Below are 13,620 nucleotides of genomic sequence, written 5' to 3'. Positions count from 1 at the left end.
TAGTGCGGGGTCTGTCGCTCTCTCTCCCTCATGTGTAGTGCGGGGTCTGTCGCGCTCTCTCTCCCTCATGTGTAGTGCGGGGTCTGTCGCTCTCTCTCCCTCATGTGTAGTGTGGGGTCTGTCGCTCTCTCTCCCCCATGTGTAGTGCGGGGTCTGTCGCTCTCTCCCTCATGTGTAGTGCGGGGTCTGTCGCTCTCTCTCCCTCATGTGTAGTGCGGGGTCTGTCGCTCTCTCTCTCCCTCATGTGTAGTGCGGGGTCTGTCGCTCTCTCTCCCCCCATGTGTAGTGCGGGGTCTGTCGCTCTCTCTCCCTCATGTGTAGTGCGGGGTCTGTCGCTCTCTCTCCCCCCATGTGTAGTGCGGGGTCTGTCGCTCTCTCTCCCTCATGTGTAGTGCGGGGTCTGTCGCTCTCTCTCCCTCATGTGTAGTGCGGGGTATGTCGCTATCTCTCCCTCATGTGTAGTGCGGGGTCTGTCGCTCTCTCCCCCTCATGTGTAGTGTGGGGTCTGTCGCTCTCTCTCCCTCATGTGTAGTGCGGGGTCTGTCGCTCTCTCTCCCCCATGTGTAGTGCGGGGTCTGTCGCTCTCTCCCTCATGTGTAGTGCGGGGTCTGTCGCTCTCTCTCCCTCATGTGTAGTGCAGGGTCTGTCGCTCTCTCTCCCTCATGTGTAGTGCGGGGTCTGTCGCTCTCTCTCCCTCATGTGTAGTGCGGGGTCTGTCGCTCTCTCTCCCCCCATGTGTAGTGCGGGGTCTGTCGCTCTCTCTCCCTCATGTGTAGTGCGGGGTCTGTCGCTCTCTCTCCCTCATGTGTAGTGCGGGGTATGTCGCTATCTCTCCCTCATGTGTAGTGTGGGGTCTGTCGCTCTCTCTCCCCCATGTGTAGTGCGGGGTCTGTCGCTCTCTCCCTCATGTGTAGTGCGGGGTCTGTCGCTCTCTCTCCCTCATGTGTAGTGCAGGGTCTGTCGCTCTCTCTCCCTCATGTGTAGTGCGGGGTCTGTCGCTCTCTCTCCCCCTATGTGTAGTGCGGGGTCTGTCGCTCTCTCTCCCTCATGTGTAGTGCGGGGTCTGTCGCTCTCTCTCTCATGTGTAGTGCGGGGTCTGTCGCTCTCTCTCCCTCATGTGTAGTGCGGGGTCTGTCGCTCTCTCTCCCCCATGTATAGTGTGGGGTCTGTCGCTCTCTCTCCCTCATGTGTAGTGCGGGGTCTGTCGTTCTCTCTCCCTCATGTGTAGTGCGGGGTCTGTCGCTCTCTCTCCCCCATGTATAGTGTGGGGTCTGTCGCACTCTCTCCCTCATGTGTAGTGCGGGGTCTGTCGTTCTCTCTCCTCCATGTGTAGTGCGGGGTCTGTCGCTCTCTCTCCCTCATGTGTAGTGCGGGGTCTTTTGCACTCTCTCCCCCATGTGTAGTGCGGGGGTCTTTTGCACTCTCTCCCCCATGTGTAGTGCGGGGTGAGGAGAACATGCACTGACCTTCACCTCAGAGTTGGCATCTCCTGTGCTGCTCACAGGACCTGTGTGATGTCATTGTCATGTGATCAGTCACATGATCAGGGGCTGCTGCTGCAGGGGGCTCTGCTCAGTGTGTGTAAGGCTGGAAACAAATCTATGCGAGTAAAATCGGTCCGACTGGGCTGAAAAAAACTCGTCTGATTTTAGTTCACGTTAGGTCCGAGTGCAACGCAAGTGCGATGCTTTTTCTGAATAAATTATTGATTTTACTAGTGTGTGTAATGCGTGTGTAACGGGGTGCCTCGGGGCTTTCACAGCACTCCCGGTCTTTGAAGGTAGGAGTACAAACAACAAAGTCTTCCTTAACAACACGGAGGGAGCCCCTGGCTCAGTCCAGCATCAAACTCTTTCCGGGCTCGGTAGCTTAAACATGGTTGCAAACTGTGGAACTTCTCCGGCTCTTTAACAATGCCGGTATTCAACACGAACATGTCCATTACCTCCGGTCATTACGGGTCACTCGGGATGGTAAGCGCGCTGCCATTCGGCCCGCTGAGCCCTCACATAATCGGAAAGGGACTGACCTGGCAAGCGGTGCAGCCTCCGGAACGGTTCGTAGTTGACGGGTGGTTCTGGCGCTTCTGTCTCCGGTTTTGCCTCTTCAACCCCCGACGGGGGTGACGGGGTCGCTGAACGGGACGGACGGGGACTACCCACGATGATCACCGGGTGTGTGACCATACTCTGGTGGATCGCTAACACCGCCGGTGTCCCCTTGTCTGGGTCAGCACTCAGTCCTGTCATGACTTCTGGCGACACCACCAGCGTGTTTCTCGGCCGGGAAATCTCAGCCAGCCGGTCTCTGCTGGATACGCCTCCGGTACTGACACTCTTCCCATCCGATCTCTTGCAGACCTTCCTGTAATGGCGCCGGGGACAGTGGAGATTCTGGAGAAGGTGGAGGCGGGCCTTCTTTTCCCGCTCTTGGATACACTCCACCCCCAGTCTCGCACATCAAATCGACCCGCCCGAGGCGGCTCTTCTTTTTTTCTGTAACGCCGCCCACTTCACATATCTTCATCAGCATCCTGGGGCCAGCACCTCCCCTCTTTGAGCGGCGCACTCCGCACTTCTTTTTCTTCACCGGCCAGCCCCAGGCTCTTCTTTTGGCACCAATTCTTCGTGCTCTCACTGTGTTCATGAAGACGGCGGCCATCTTGCCGCCATCTTGTGCCCGGTCCAACGCCTTAGGCACCACTTCTTCTTCCCACCATTGAATCGGGACCCTTCGCCAATAATCCGGATCCTGCCGACTACGCCACATGTAACGGAGGGCCAGGGGTTCCTCGGGGATTGTAGTCGTGGCCCCTTTTTCCAGGACGCCACATGACAGCACGGTAGGAGTTGCTCCTTTGACCTTTACAGGGACAGGAAAACGCAAGAGTTTAAAAGCTCCTCCCCATCCCCCTTTCCTCAGTGTTTTTCCTGTCCCTGTACAGGACGGACGCAAGTCTTACCGTCGGAGGTATGGGGTCCAGGCGGATCGGGGGGGCTTGCTCTCTCCTTCCTGCCGGTCAAGCAGCCCCTGGCCGACACTTCTGTTGCAGAGGTCCCTCAGCCGACCGGTGGAGCGAGACTCCCGGTATCCATGCCGCTTCCCTCAGGTGAGGGCTCTCGGCAGACCGCTGTTTGCTGCCGGCCATGGGGCACTTCCAGGTCTGCGCAGGCCTTGCGTTCCAGCGTGACTCGCACGCTGACGCATGCGCCGTGCAGAGATCACCGCATTTCCGGGTTCGGAATTTGGCGGTGACCTGGGAGGCAGCAGGTGTTCTGGAACAGAGCACTGAAGGCGGGAATGGACCCTGACGTCGCAGAACCAGGTAATAAATCCGGGGTACCGGGGGACGGCTCTGTATTCTCTGTATTCCACCCGTCATGGAGGATGATCGGTCAGATGCTGGAGCCCCTGCAGAATCCCAGGGTCATGTGAGTGCAGGCGTACCTGGGTTAGGACCAGGGATGGTAAGGGGAGTCACTGATTCAGTCCCCCTTTATTTTTTAGGAATCTGCCACGCGCACCAGCACTATTCCTAGGAAAGCCCAGAGAAAATTTGTCAGGACAAAAAAATGTGCAGTCTGCCATTTACAGCTGTCAGAATCCTGTACGAAACAGTTATGTGACCCTTGCATACCAGACTTAAGCGGGCTTTACACGCTACGACATCGCTAATGCGGAGTCGTTGGGGTCACGGAATTCGTGACGCACATCCGGCCGCATTAGCGATGCCGTTGCGTGTGACATCGATTAGCGATTTTGCATCGTTGCAAAACAGTGAAAAATCGCTAATCGGCGACACGGGGGTCCATTCCCAATTATCGTTACTTCAGCAGTAACGAGGTTGTTCCTCGTTCCTGCGGCATCACACATCGCTGCGTGTGACGCCGCAGGAGCGAGGAACGTCTCCCTACCTGCCTCCCGGCCGCTATGCGGAAGGAAGGAGGTGGGCGGGATGTTACGTCCCGCTCATCTCCGCCCCTCCGCTGCGATTGGGCGGCGGTTCAGTGACGTCGCTGTGACGCCGCACGGACCGCCCCCTTAGAAAGGAGGCGGTTCGCCGGTCACAGCGACGTCGCCGGACAGGTAAGTATGTGTGACGGCTCTGGGCGATGTTGTGCGCCACGGGCAGCGATATGCCCGTGTCGCGCAACAGATGGGGGCGGGTACGCACACTAGCGATATCGGGACCGATATCGCAGTGTGTAAAGTAGCCTTTAGTCTCCAGTGAACAAACTTCCCTGCTAACAGACATGAGGACTATGATACGAGAGGAAGTGCAGTCAGTCATTGCCAGTACATCATCCCTGCAGGAATGTCGAGACATGCCTCACAAACGTCAACGTCAGATCATAGAATTCTCTTCAGAGGAGGGAGAGATTTCTTATGACTCTGAGTCTCAGTTAGAAGAGGAGACGGCAGGTCCGGCTCCGGAGGAGGGCCGTAGGTATCTCTTTTCCTCCTGTGATACGGATGAACTGCTTCGAGCTGTCAGAAAGACCATGATGGTGGAGGAGCAGGAGAAACCGAGATCTGTCCAGGATGAAATGTTTGGTGGACTTAGGTCACAACGTCATCGAGTGTTCCCCGTCAATTCTCATGTCAGAGCGATGATAATGGAGGAATGGCAGGAGGCTGAGAAAAAATTAGTAATTCCCAGGGAATTTAGGACTCGCCTACCATTTGAGCCAAATGATATTAAGGACTGGGAAGAGGTGCCTAAAATCGATGTCCCAGTGGCTAAGGTAGCTAGAAAGACTGCTATCCCTTTTGAGGACTCATCCGGGTTGAAAGACCCAATGGACAGAAAGGCAGATAACCTTCTAAAAAGGGCATGGGAAGCTGCAGCCACCACTATTAAGACTAACATTGCAGCTACGTCTGTGGCCCGCTCCATGTCCAGGTGGTTGGATGACCTAGAATCCCAGTTGGTGGATAGGGCTCCCATGGAGTCGGTCCATGAAACTATATCCCTCCTGAAACTTGCCACAGGGTTTATGGCAGATGCTTCAGCGGAATCAATTCGATTTTCGGCTAGAAATGAAGCATTGACTAATGCTGCCCGTAGGGCCATTTGGTTAAAAACGTGGTCAGGGGATTGTGCCTCTAAAAACAAATTATGTGCTATTCCTTTTTCAGGTGTGAGAGTGTTTGGTCACGCTCTTGACGAGATCCTAGAAAAAGCGTCTGATAAGAAAGGGGGATTTCCTGAGGAAAGGTCTCGTCGGGGTCCTCCTACCCGTCGGTTTCGTCCCTTTAGGAATCCTGACTACAAAAGTAGGGGTAAAACAGGTAGATGGAGTTATTATAAAGGAGGGAAGGAGAGGAATCCCTCCTTTGACACTAGAAAGAACCTCAATCGGTCTTGACGCCAGGGTGGGAGGCCGTCTGGTGGAGTTTCAAGCAGAGTGGACACGTATCACGTCCAATCCTTGGGTTCTCCAGGTGGTATCAGGAGGTCTCATGATAGAATTCTCTCGGGTGCCCCCCGACAGATTTCTTCTCACACAGATCCGCTCCCCAGACTCGTCCTACCAGCTATGGTCCGAAGTTCAAAATCTGTTACATATCCGAGCAATAAGTCTGGTTCCTCGTCAGGAACACTTCAGGGGCCACTACTCCAGTCTCTTTACCATCCTAAAACAGTCGGGAGATGTGCGCACAATTATCAATCTCAAACCCCTAAATCGATATGTTCGCTACAAAAAATTCCGTATGGAATCAATCAAATCGGCTATCCCACTCATCGGTCTGCATGCAGTTATGGCCACAATAGATTTGTCAAGCGCATATTATCACATCGCTATACACTCGACCAGTCAAAAGTTCCTGAGGTTTGCTTTGAAAAAACAGGGCGTAATCTATCACTACCAGTTCCGGTGTCTTCCCTTTGGCCTATCATCCGCTCCCCGAACCTTCACAAAGGTTATGGCAGAGGTAGTGGCCCACCTCAGAACATTGGGGGTCACCGTCGTTCCTTACCTGGACGATCTCCTCCTCATTGCAGCCAACCCAAGAGAATTGTCCCACCAGGTGGAGCTCGCTCTGTTTCACCTCCAGAGTCTGGGGTGGATGGTGAACATTCACAAATCAAATTTACTAGCAGAATCCAGAAAAATTTTCCTCGGCATACTTCTGGACTCGGATGTGAGAATGTCATTTTTACCGGCATCAAAGATAAGATCACTTCAACACAAGATAAGGGCCTTCCAAAGTCAAGAGAAATGCACTATCCGGGAGGCTATGAGGGTGTTGGGTCTGATGACGTCATGTATCCCATGTGTCCGGTGGAGCCAGTTCCATTCAAGACCGCTTCAACAGCTGATCCTTTCCAAACCAGGGGGTCGCTACTGCTCGCTGACCAGCCGTCACACCTTGAACCAGAAAATTGTCCTTCCAGTCCGGCTCCGGCACGTTCTGCGATGGTGGACAAACGAAAAACATTTATCGGTAGGAGTTCATTGGGACTGCTCGCCGGCAGTTACGCTCATTACCGACGCCAGCCAGACAGGCTGGGGGGCACACGTGGGAAAGGTCTCTTTCCAGGGGATATGGCCACACCGGTTGATGGCCTGCTCTTCCAACTACAGGGAGTTGAACGCAGTCTGGCAGGCCCTCATCAGCAAACAGCACTTGTTCCTTCATCGACATGTCCGTATCCTCTCGGACAATGTGACAACGGTCGCGTTCCTCAGACACCAGGGAGGCCCGAGACATCATCAGTTGCAATCACTAGCGCACCTCATATTCCGCTGGGCAGAGACCTCCGTTCTGTCCATTTCGGCTGTGCACCTGAAGGGATCGGACAATTGTCTGGCGGATTATCTCAGCAGACACCGGATCGACCCCGCAGGTTGGTGTCTCCACAACGAAGTGTTCCAGTCGCTAATCGCCCGGTGGGGGACGCCTCATTGGGATCTGTTCGCGTCCAGGGCCAACTCGAAGTGCGAGAACTTCTTCTCTCTCAATCCCCACGACCGTCCGGCAGCAGTGGATGCGCTGTCTCAACCTTGGGTCATGGAACTGGCATATGCCTTTCCTCCCCTTCCATTGATATCCAGAGTCCTTCAGAAGATCCGTCAGGACAGGGCCACGGTCATCCTTATTGTTCCATTTTGGCCGAGAAGGAGCTGGTTCTCGCTCCTGAACAACATGGCAGTGGACAAGCCCGTTCTCCTTCCCCTGAGGGAGGATCTACTCAGCCAGGGTCCAGTGTTCCACCACAATCTTCGCAATCTTCATCTCTCAGCTTGGATCCTGAAGGGCGGTTCTTGAAGAATAAGGGTTTGTCTACAGCGGTTATTACTACACTGCAAGCCAGTAGGAAGCCGGTTACCCAAACGATTTATCGACGGATCTGGGCTAAATTTTGTGCCTTTCTCGGTGAAGAACCAAGAGACAGTGCCCGACCGGATATTCCTCGGATTCTTGATTTTCTTCAGGAAGGCTTCCATCAGGGCCTGAAACCCAGTACGATTAAAGTCCAGATCTCGGCGCTCAGTGTCTTCTTCGATACTACCCTCGCTTCTCATCCTTGGATTGTCCGTTTTGTTAAAGGACTTCAAAGATTGCGGCCTACTATTAGATCCACGGTTCCTCCATGGGATCTGGGTCTGGTGCTTAAGGGGCTCTGCGAGGGTCCGTTCGAGCCTCTGGAAGAGGTCTCCATTCAGCAATTGTCCTTCAAAACAGCTTTTTTAGTGGCCATTACCACCGCAAAGAGGATAGGCGAACTGCAAGCATTATCCATTCGTCCTCCGTACCTACAGATCCTGCCCGACAGAATTGTTTTGAAGCTGGATCCCACATTCCGACCTAAGGTGGTGTCTGTGTCTAATCTAGAACAAGAAGTGGTCTTACCAGCAGTCTGTTCCGATTCTTCCACCCGCACAGATGATTACCTTCGATTTCTGGATGTCAGAAGAGCGGTGCTGGCCTATTTGGAAGCTACCCGGAGCTGGCGGATAGATTCAACCCTTTTTGTGCAATTTGCGGGAAAAAACCGAGGGAAGACGGTGTCTAAGACAACTCTGTCTCGGTGGGTTAGGTCTACTATTTCTGATACCTACCAGTTCGCGGGTCGCGAACCCCCCACTCTCCTTAGGGCTCACTCCACCAGGGCTCTGTCTACTTCTTGGGCGGAAAGGGCGGGGGTGTCCCTAGAACAAATATGCCGTACAGCAACGTGGTCTGGTCCCCACACGTTTTGTAAGCACTATCAACTAGATCTTCTCACTGAGCATCAAACATTGTTCGGTAGGAAGGTTCTACAGGCTGTGATCCCACCCTCTTAGGGATTACTTTGGCATTCTCCTACCGTGCTGTCATGTGGCGTCCTGGAAAATAGGAATTACTACTTACCGGTAATGATGTTTCCAGGAGCCAACATGACAGCACTCTTATTTCCCTCCCGTTGTGTGTGTTTTGTATGGTTGTACGTTCTGCATTAATAAAATGGTGTTATCTCCCATCCTGGTGTGGTACTTTAAAAATCACTGAGGAAAGGGGGATGGGGAGGAGCTTTTAAACTCTTGCGTTTTCCTGTCCCTGTAAAGGTCAAAGGAGCAACTCCTACCGTGCTGTCATGTTGGCTCCTGGAAACATCATTACCGGTAAGTAGTAATTCCTATTTTCTATCAGGCCAACCCCCGGCTCCGCCATCACTATTGGGACAGGGGATTGTTCTGTGGGGCAGAGTGTGGTGTAAAAGAGCATACTTTCAGCCGCAGGAAGACTCTTCAGGCAGGGATCAGATAAACCAGACGACATCTTTATTGCACAGAGTTTCACAGACAGCTCAATGCACGGATTTTGTAGCGCACGGTCACAATTCCTGTCCGGGGAAATCTTTCCTTGTTGTCTCCTCTAGTGGGGATGTGCCCGACTACTCCACTTCACCTAGGCTCCCACTCTGGCTAACACAGACTGGAACCACACCAATGCTGCTTCACCCTTGAGGACACTTTTTCTCTTCTTCCCTTCTTTCTTTCTTTCATTCTGCCCACTCAGCTCCACACTTTGCCCCTGGCTGTTCCTTCTCCCCCATCCCAGAATCAACTGACTTCAACACACACACACTTCTCTCTCTAAGCTGCCGGCTCCTCCTCTCTCCTGCCCTGTTTCTATGGGGACAGCCGTCCCACCTGGGCTCTAGGGGAAAACCCACTGCACAGTAAAAACATGTTTATTAATAACATCAACAGTAACTACTAGAGTTGAGCGCGGTTCGCGGTTCGAGGTTCTCCAGTTCTAAGCTCGAGTGATTTTGGGGGCTGTTCGAGATCGAACTAGAACTCGAGCTTTTTGCAAAAGCTCGATAGTTCTAGATACGTTCGAGAACGGTTCTAGCAGCAAAAAGCAGGGCTTTTTACAGCTACAGTGTGCAGGAGCCATCGCTGGCAGCCTGCCAGAAGCTGGTAACCAAGATAAACATCGGGTATCCAACCAAAGCGCTTTGGTTAGTAACCCGATGTTTATCCTAGTTACATGCAGGAAGCCCACACTTCCCCGCTCAGCTCGCTCCGCCCTCTCCTGCCCGCGGCATGTACACATACATACATATACACACACACACACACACACATATGGTCCCGCTCGGCTTACCTGCGGTGATGAAGTCCCGCCATCCCGACCTCAGCGCTGTCACTGTCCTCCATGGCCGCCGCCGCTTGTCACATCACCTTCTCTCGCTTCCGACCCGAGACTGACTAGCGGTGACGTCACGGGCCTCTCGCGATACTTGGTGTGAAGGCGCCGGTCATTGAACTCAGTGACAGGGGCTGTCAGTGTGCGGGAGATCAGCGCAGGTAATGTACCTCGCTGACAGCAGCACTTGTCACCCCCCTGCAGTGACCTGGGCTGACCCATTGATGTTAGCTCAGGTCACTGCACTGCTCTCCCAGCCAATGGGGAACATCCTGCTCTTCATTGACTGGGACAGTGTGGATCGTCATGGCAACCCCTTGGATTACACCAGACCTGGATTTGTTTTTCATTCTAATAAATTGGTTAAAGAGGGAATGTTTTGGGGAGTGTTTTTTCAAATAAAAATGTGGTTGTCGTCTATTTTTTTTTATTACTGACTGGGTTGGTGATGTCGGGTATCTGATAGACGCCTGACCTCACCAACCCCAGGGCTTGATGCCAGGTGACATTACACATCTGGTATTAACCCCATATATTACCCCGTTTGCCACCGCACCAGGGCGCGGGATGAGCTGGGGCGAAGCACCAGGATTGGCGCATCTAATGGATGCGCCACTTCTGGGGCGGCTGCGGCCTGCTATTTTTAGGCTGGGGAGAGTCCAATAACCATGGACCTCCCTAGTCTGAGAATATCAGGCCCCAGCTGTCTGCTTTACCTTGGCTGGTGATCCAATTTTGGGGGACCCCTACGTGTTTTTTTTTTAAATTATTTATTTAATTTAAAATAACAGCGTGGGGTGCCCTCAGTTTTGGATTACCAGCCAAGGTGAGGTTGCCAGCTGTGGTCTGCAGGCTGCAGCCGTCTGCTTTACCCTAGCTGGCTACAAAACTAGGGGGAACCCTACGTCATTTTTTTTTTCATTTTTTTGGCTAAATACAAAGCTAAGCACCCCTTAGTGCCACATGAAAGGCACCAAAGGGTGCTCCACTTTTTCTCCACTTTTTCTCCACTTTTTCTCCACTTTTTCTCCACTTTTTTCTCCACTTTTTTCTCCACTTTTTCTCCATTTTTTTCTCCATTTTTTCTCCGCTTATTCTCCATTTTTTCTCCACTTATTCTCCACTTATTCTCCACTTATTCTCCACTTTTTCTCCACTTTTTCTCCATTTTTTTCTCCATTTTTTCTCCACTTTTTTTCTCCACTTTTTCTCCACCTTTTCTCCATTTTTTCTCCACTTTTTCTCCACTTTTTCTTCATTTTTTCTCCACTTTTTCTCCATTTTTTCTCCACTTTTTCTCCACTTTTTCTCCACTTTTTCTCCACTTTATCTCCACTTTTTCTCCACTTTTTCTTCACTTTTTCTCCACTTCTCCACTTTTACTCCATTTTTTTCTCCACTTTTTCTCCACTTTTTCTCCATTTTTTCTCCACTTTTTCTCCACTTTTTCTCCACTTTTTCTCCACTTTTTCTCCACTTTTTCTCCATTTTTTTCTCCACTTTTTCTCCACTTTTTCTCCATTTTTTTCTCCACTTTTTCTCCACTTTTTGTCCACTTTTTCTCCATTTTTTTTCTCCATTTTTTCTCCACTTATTCTCCATTTTTTCTCCATTTTTTCTCCACTTATTCTCCACTTATTCTCCACTTATTCTCCACTTATTCTCCACTTATTCTCCACTTTTTCTCCATTTTTTTTCTCCATTTTTTCTCCACTTTTTCTCCACTTTTTCTCCACTTTTTCTCCATTTTTTCTCCACTTTTTCTCCACTTTTTCTCCACTTTTTCTCCATTCTTCTCCACTTTTTCTCCATTTTTTTCTCCATTTATTCTCCACTTTTTCTCCACTTTTTCTCCATTTTTTTCTCCACTTTTTCTCCACTTTTTTTTTCCACTTTTTCTCCACTTTTTCTCCATTTTTTTTCTCCATTTTTTCTCCACTTTTTCTCCACTTTTTCTCCACTTTTTCTCCACTTTTTCTCCACTTCTTCTCCATTTTTTCTCCACTTTTTCTCCACTTTTTCTCCATTTTTTTCTCCATTTTTTCTCCACTTTTTCTCCACTTTTTCTCCACTTTTTCTCCACTTTATCTCCACTTTTTCTCCACTTTTTCTTCACTTTTTCTCCACTTCTCCACTTTTACTCCATTTTTTTCTCCACTTTTTCTCCACTTTTTCTCCACTTTTTCTCCACTTTTTCTCCACTTTTTCTCCATTTTTTTTCTCCACTTTTTCTCCACTTTTTCTCCATTTTTTTCTCCACTTTTTCTCCACTTTTTGTCCACTTTTTCTCCATTTTTTTTCTCCATTTTTTCTCCACTTATTCTCCATTTTTTCTCCATTTTTTCTCCACTTATTCTCCACTTATTCTCCACTTATTCTCCACTTATTCTCCACTTCTTCTCCACTTTTTCTCCATTTTTTTTCTCCATTTTTTCTCCACTTTTTCTCCACTTTTTCTCCACTTTTTCTCCATTTTTTCTCCACTTTTTCTCCACTTTTTCTCCACTTTTTCTCCATTCTTCTCCACTTTTTCTCCATTTTTTTCTCCATTTATTCACCATTTTTCTCCACTTTTTCTCCATTTTTTCTCCACTTTTTCTCCACTTTTTTTTTCCACTTTTTCTCCACTTTTTCTCCATTTTTTTTCTCCATTTTTTCTCCACTTTTTCTCCACTTTTTCTCCACTTTTTCTCCACTTCTTCTCCATTTTTTCTCCACTTTTTCTCCACTTTTTCTCCATTTTTTTCTCCATTTTTTCTCCACTTTTTCTCCACTTTTTCTCCGTTCTTTTTCTATGGTCGGTCTACCCATTAGCTCTGCCATGCATACTGTAGCTCTACACCTACTGCACATGTTACTTTATGATTGACATCTCTTTCGTACCAGAGCTGTCTAAGCCTACTCTGACCCCATATTTGTCATTACTATATTGTCCTTGTACTGTATTATGACATTTGTATCATGTGTTTCATTTCTTGCTGTGTTGCAATTTTTTTGCTGCATCCCAATTGTACCTCTACATTGTTTGAGTTTATGTTATTGTTCTCTCACTCTTATGTGATACTGATTATTGTCATTTTTCATGATTATATGCAGATAAGTCCAATCTGACGAAGGCTCAGGCCGAAACGTCATTTGTAACTTGTTTTGGACAAAAACATATATGCTTATGAAAATTTTTTTTTCTTAATACGGACCAATAAAGAGTGATTTTGCATTACTATCCGTTGTGACTTACTGACTTAGTCTGGGAGATTTAGAGTGCCGAGGTTACTCACTAATTTTATCTATTATTACCTCTGAGCACCTATATACCAGTGAGCACAGATTCCTCTACAGTAGTTCTCCTGATTAGGCATGCCCTTACCTCATGAGCAGGGCATTGCAGCTTTGGTAGCAACCATTACGACATGGACTCTGCTGCTGTGGACCCGAGAAGAGTGAGTGCAGATTCATTGCACCCACACTCCTCACATGAAGGGTCCGCACTCCTAGAAAATGGGGGATACGTTCCCTGAGTGTCTCCCCCCATATTCTAGACGGTCCAGAGTCGTCGTGGGACCCCTTTATTTTTTTTCTTACAATAAATTGGTGAAAGAGGAAATGTTTTGGGGACTGTTTTTTCAAATAAATTTCTTTTGTCGATTTTTTTTTTTTGTTAGTACTGACAGTTTATGATGTTGAGTATCTAATAGATGCCATGACATCACAAACTGCTGGGCTTGATCTCAGGTTACTTTACAGCTAGTATCAACCCGATTTATTACCCCGTTTGCCACTGCACCAGGGCACGGGATGAACTGGGGTGAAGCGCCAGGATTGGCGCATCTAGTGGATGCGCCACGTCTGGGGTGCCTGCGGCCTGCTATTTTTAGGCTGTGAAGGCCCAATAACTATGGACCTTCCCACCCTGAGAATATCAGACCACAGCTGTCCGCTTTACCTTGGCTGGTGATCCAATTTGGGGGGGACCCT

The 13,620-nt window shown here is 49.7% G+C and overlaps 3 protein-coding genes across 3 annotated transcripts in view; 2 read left to right on the top strand and 1 right to left on the bottom strand.

The window, feature by feature from the left end:
- The window catches only part of LOC142257106 (uncharacterized), a 37,577-nt gene extending 36,060 nt beyond the window's left edge, over positions 1-1,517 (bottom strand). The window contains exon 1 of the mRNA XM_075329193.1: positions 1,467-1,517. The gene's annotated coding sequence lies outside the window, so the exon portion shown is untranslated. The remainder of the gene's footprint in view (positions 1-1,466) is intronic.
- LOC142259334 (uncharacterized) overlaps positions 1-13,620 on the top strand; it is a 527,893-nt gene that overhangs the window by 222,139 nt on the left and 292,134 nt on the right. The gene's annotated exons all lie outside the window — the stretch shown is intronic.
- LOC142303543 (uncharacterized) overlaps positions 1-13,620 on the top strand; it is a 257,138-nt gene that overhangs the window by 114,205 nt on the left and 129,313 nt on the right. The window lies entirely within an intron of this gene.

Source organism: Anomaloglossus baeobatrachus, chromosome 1, assembly GCF_048569485.1.
Source record: "Anomaloglossus baeobatrachus isolate aAnoBae1 chromosome 1, aAnoBae1.hap1, whole genome shotgun sequence".
NCBI lineage: Eukaryota > Metazoa > Chordata > Amphibia > Anura > Aromobatidae > Anomaloglossus > Anomaloglossus baeobatrachus.
Note: the sequence above shows the minus strand (reverse complement) of the source record. Positions and strands in the feature narration are given on the sequence as shown.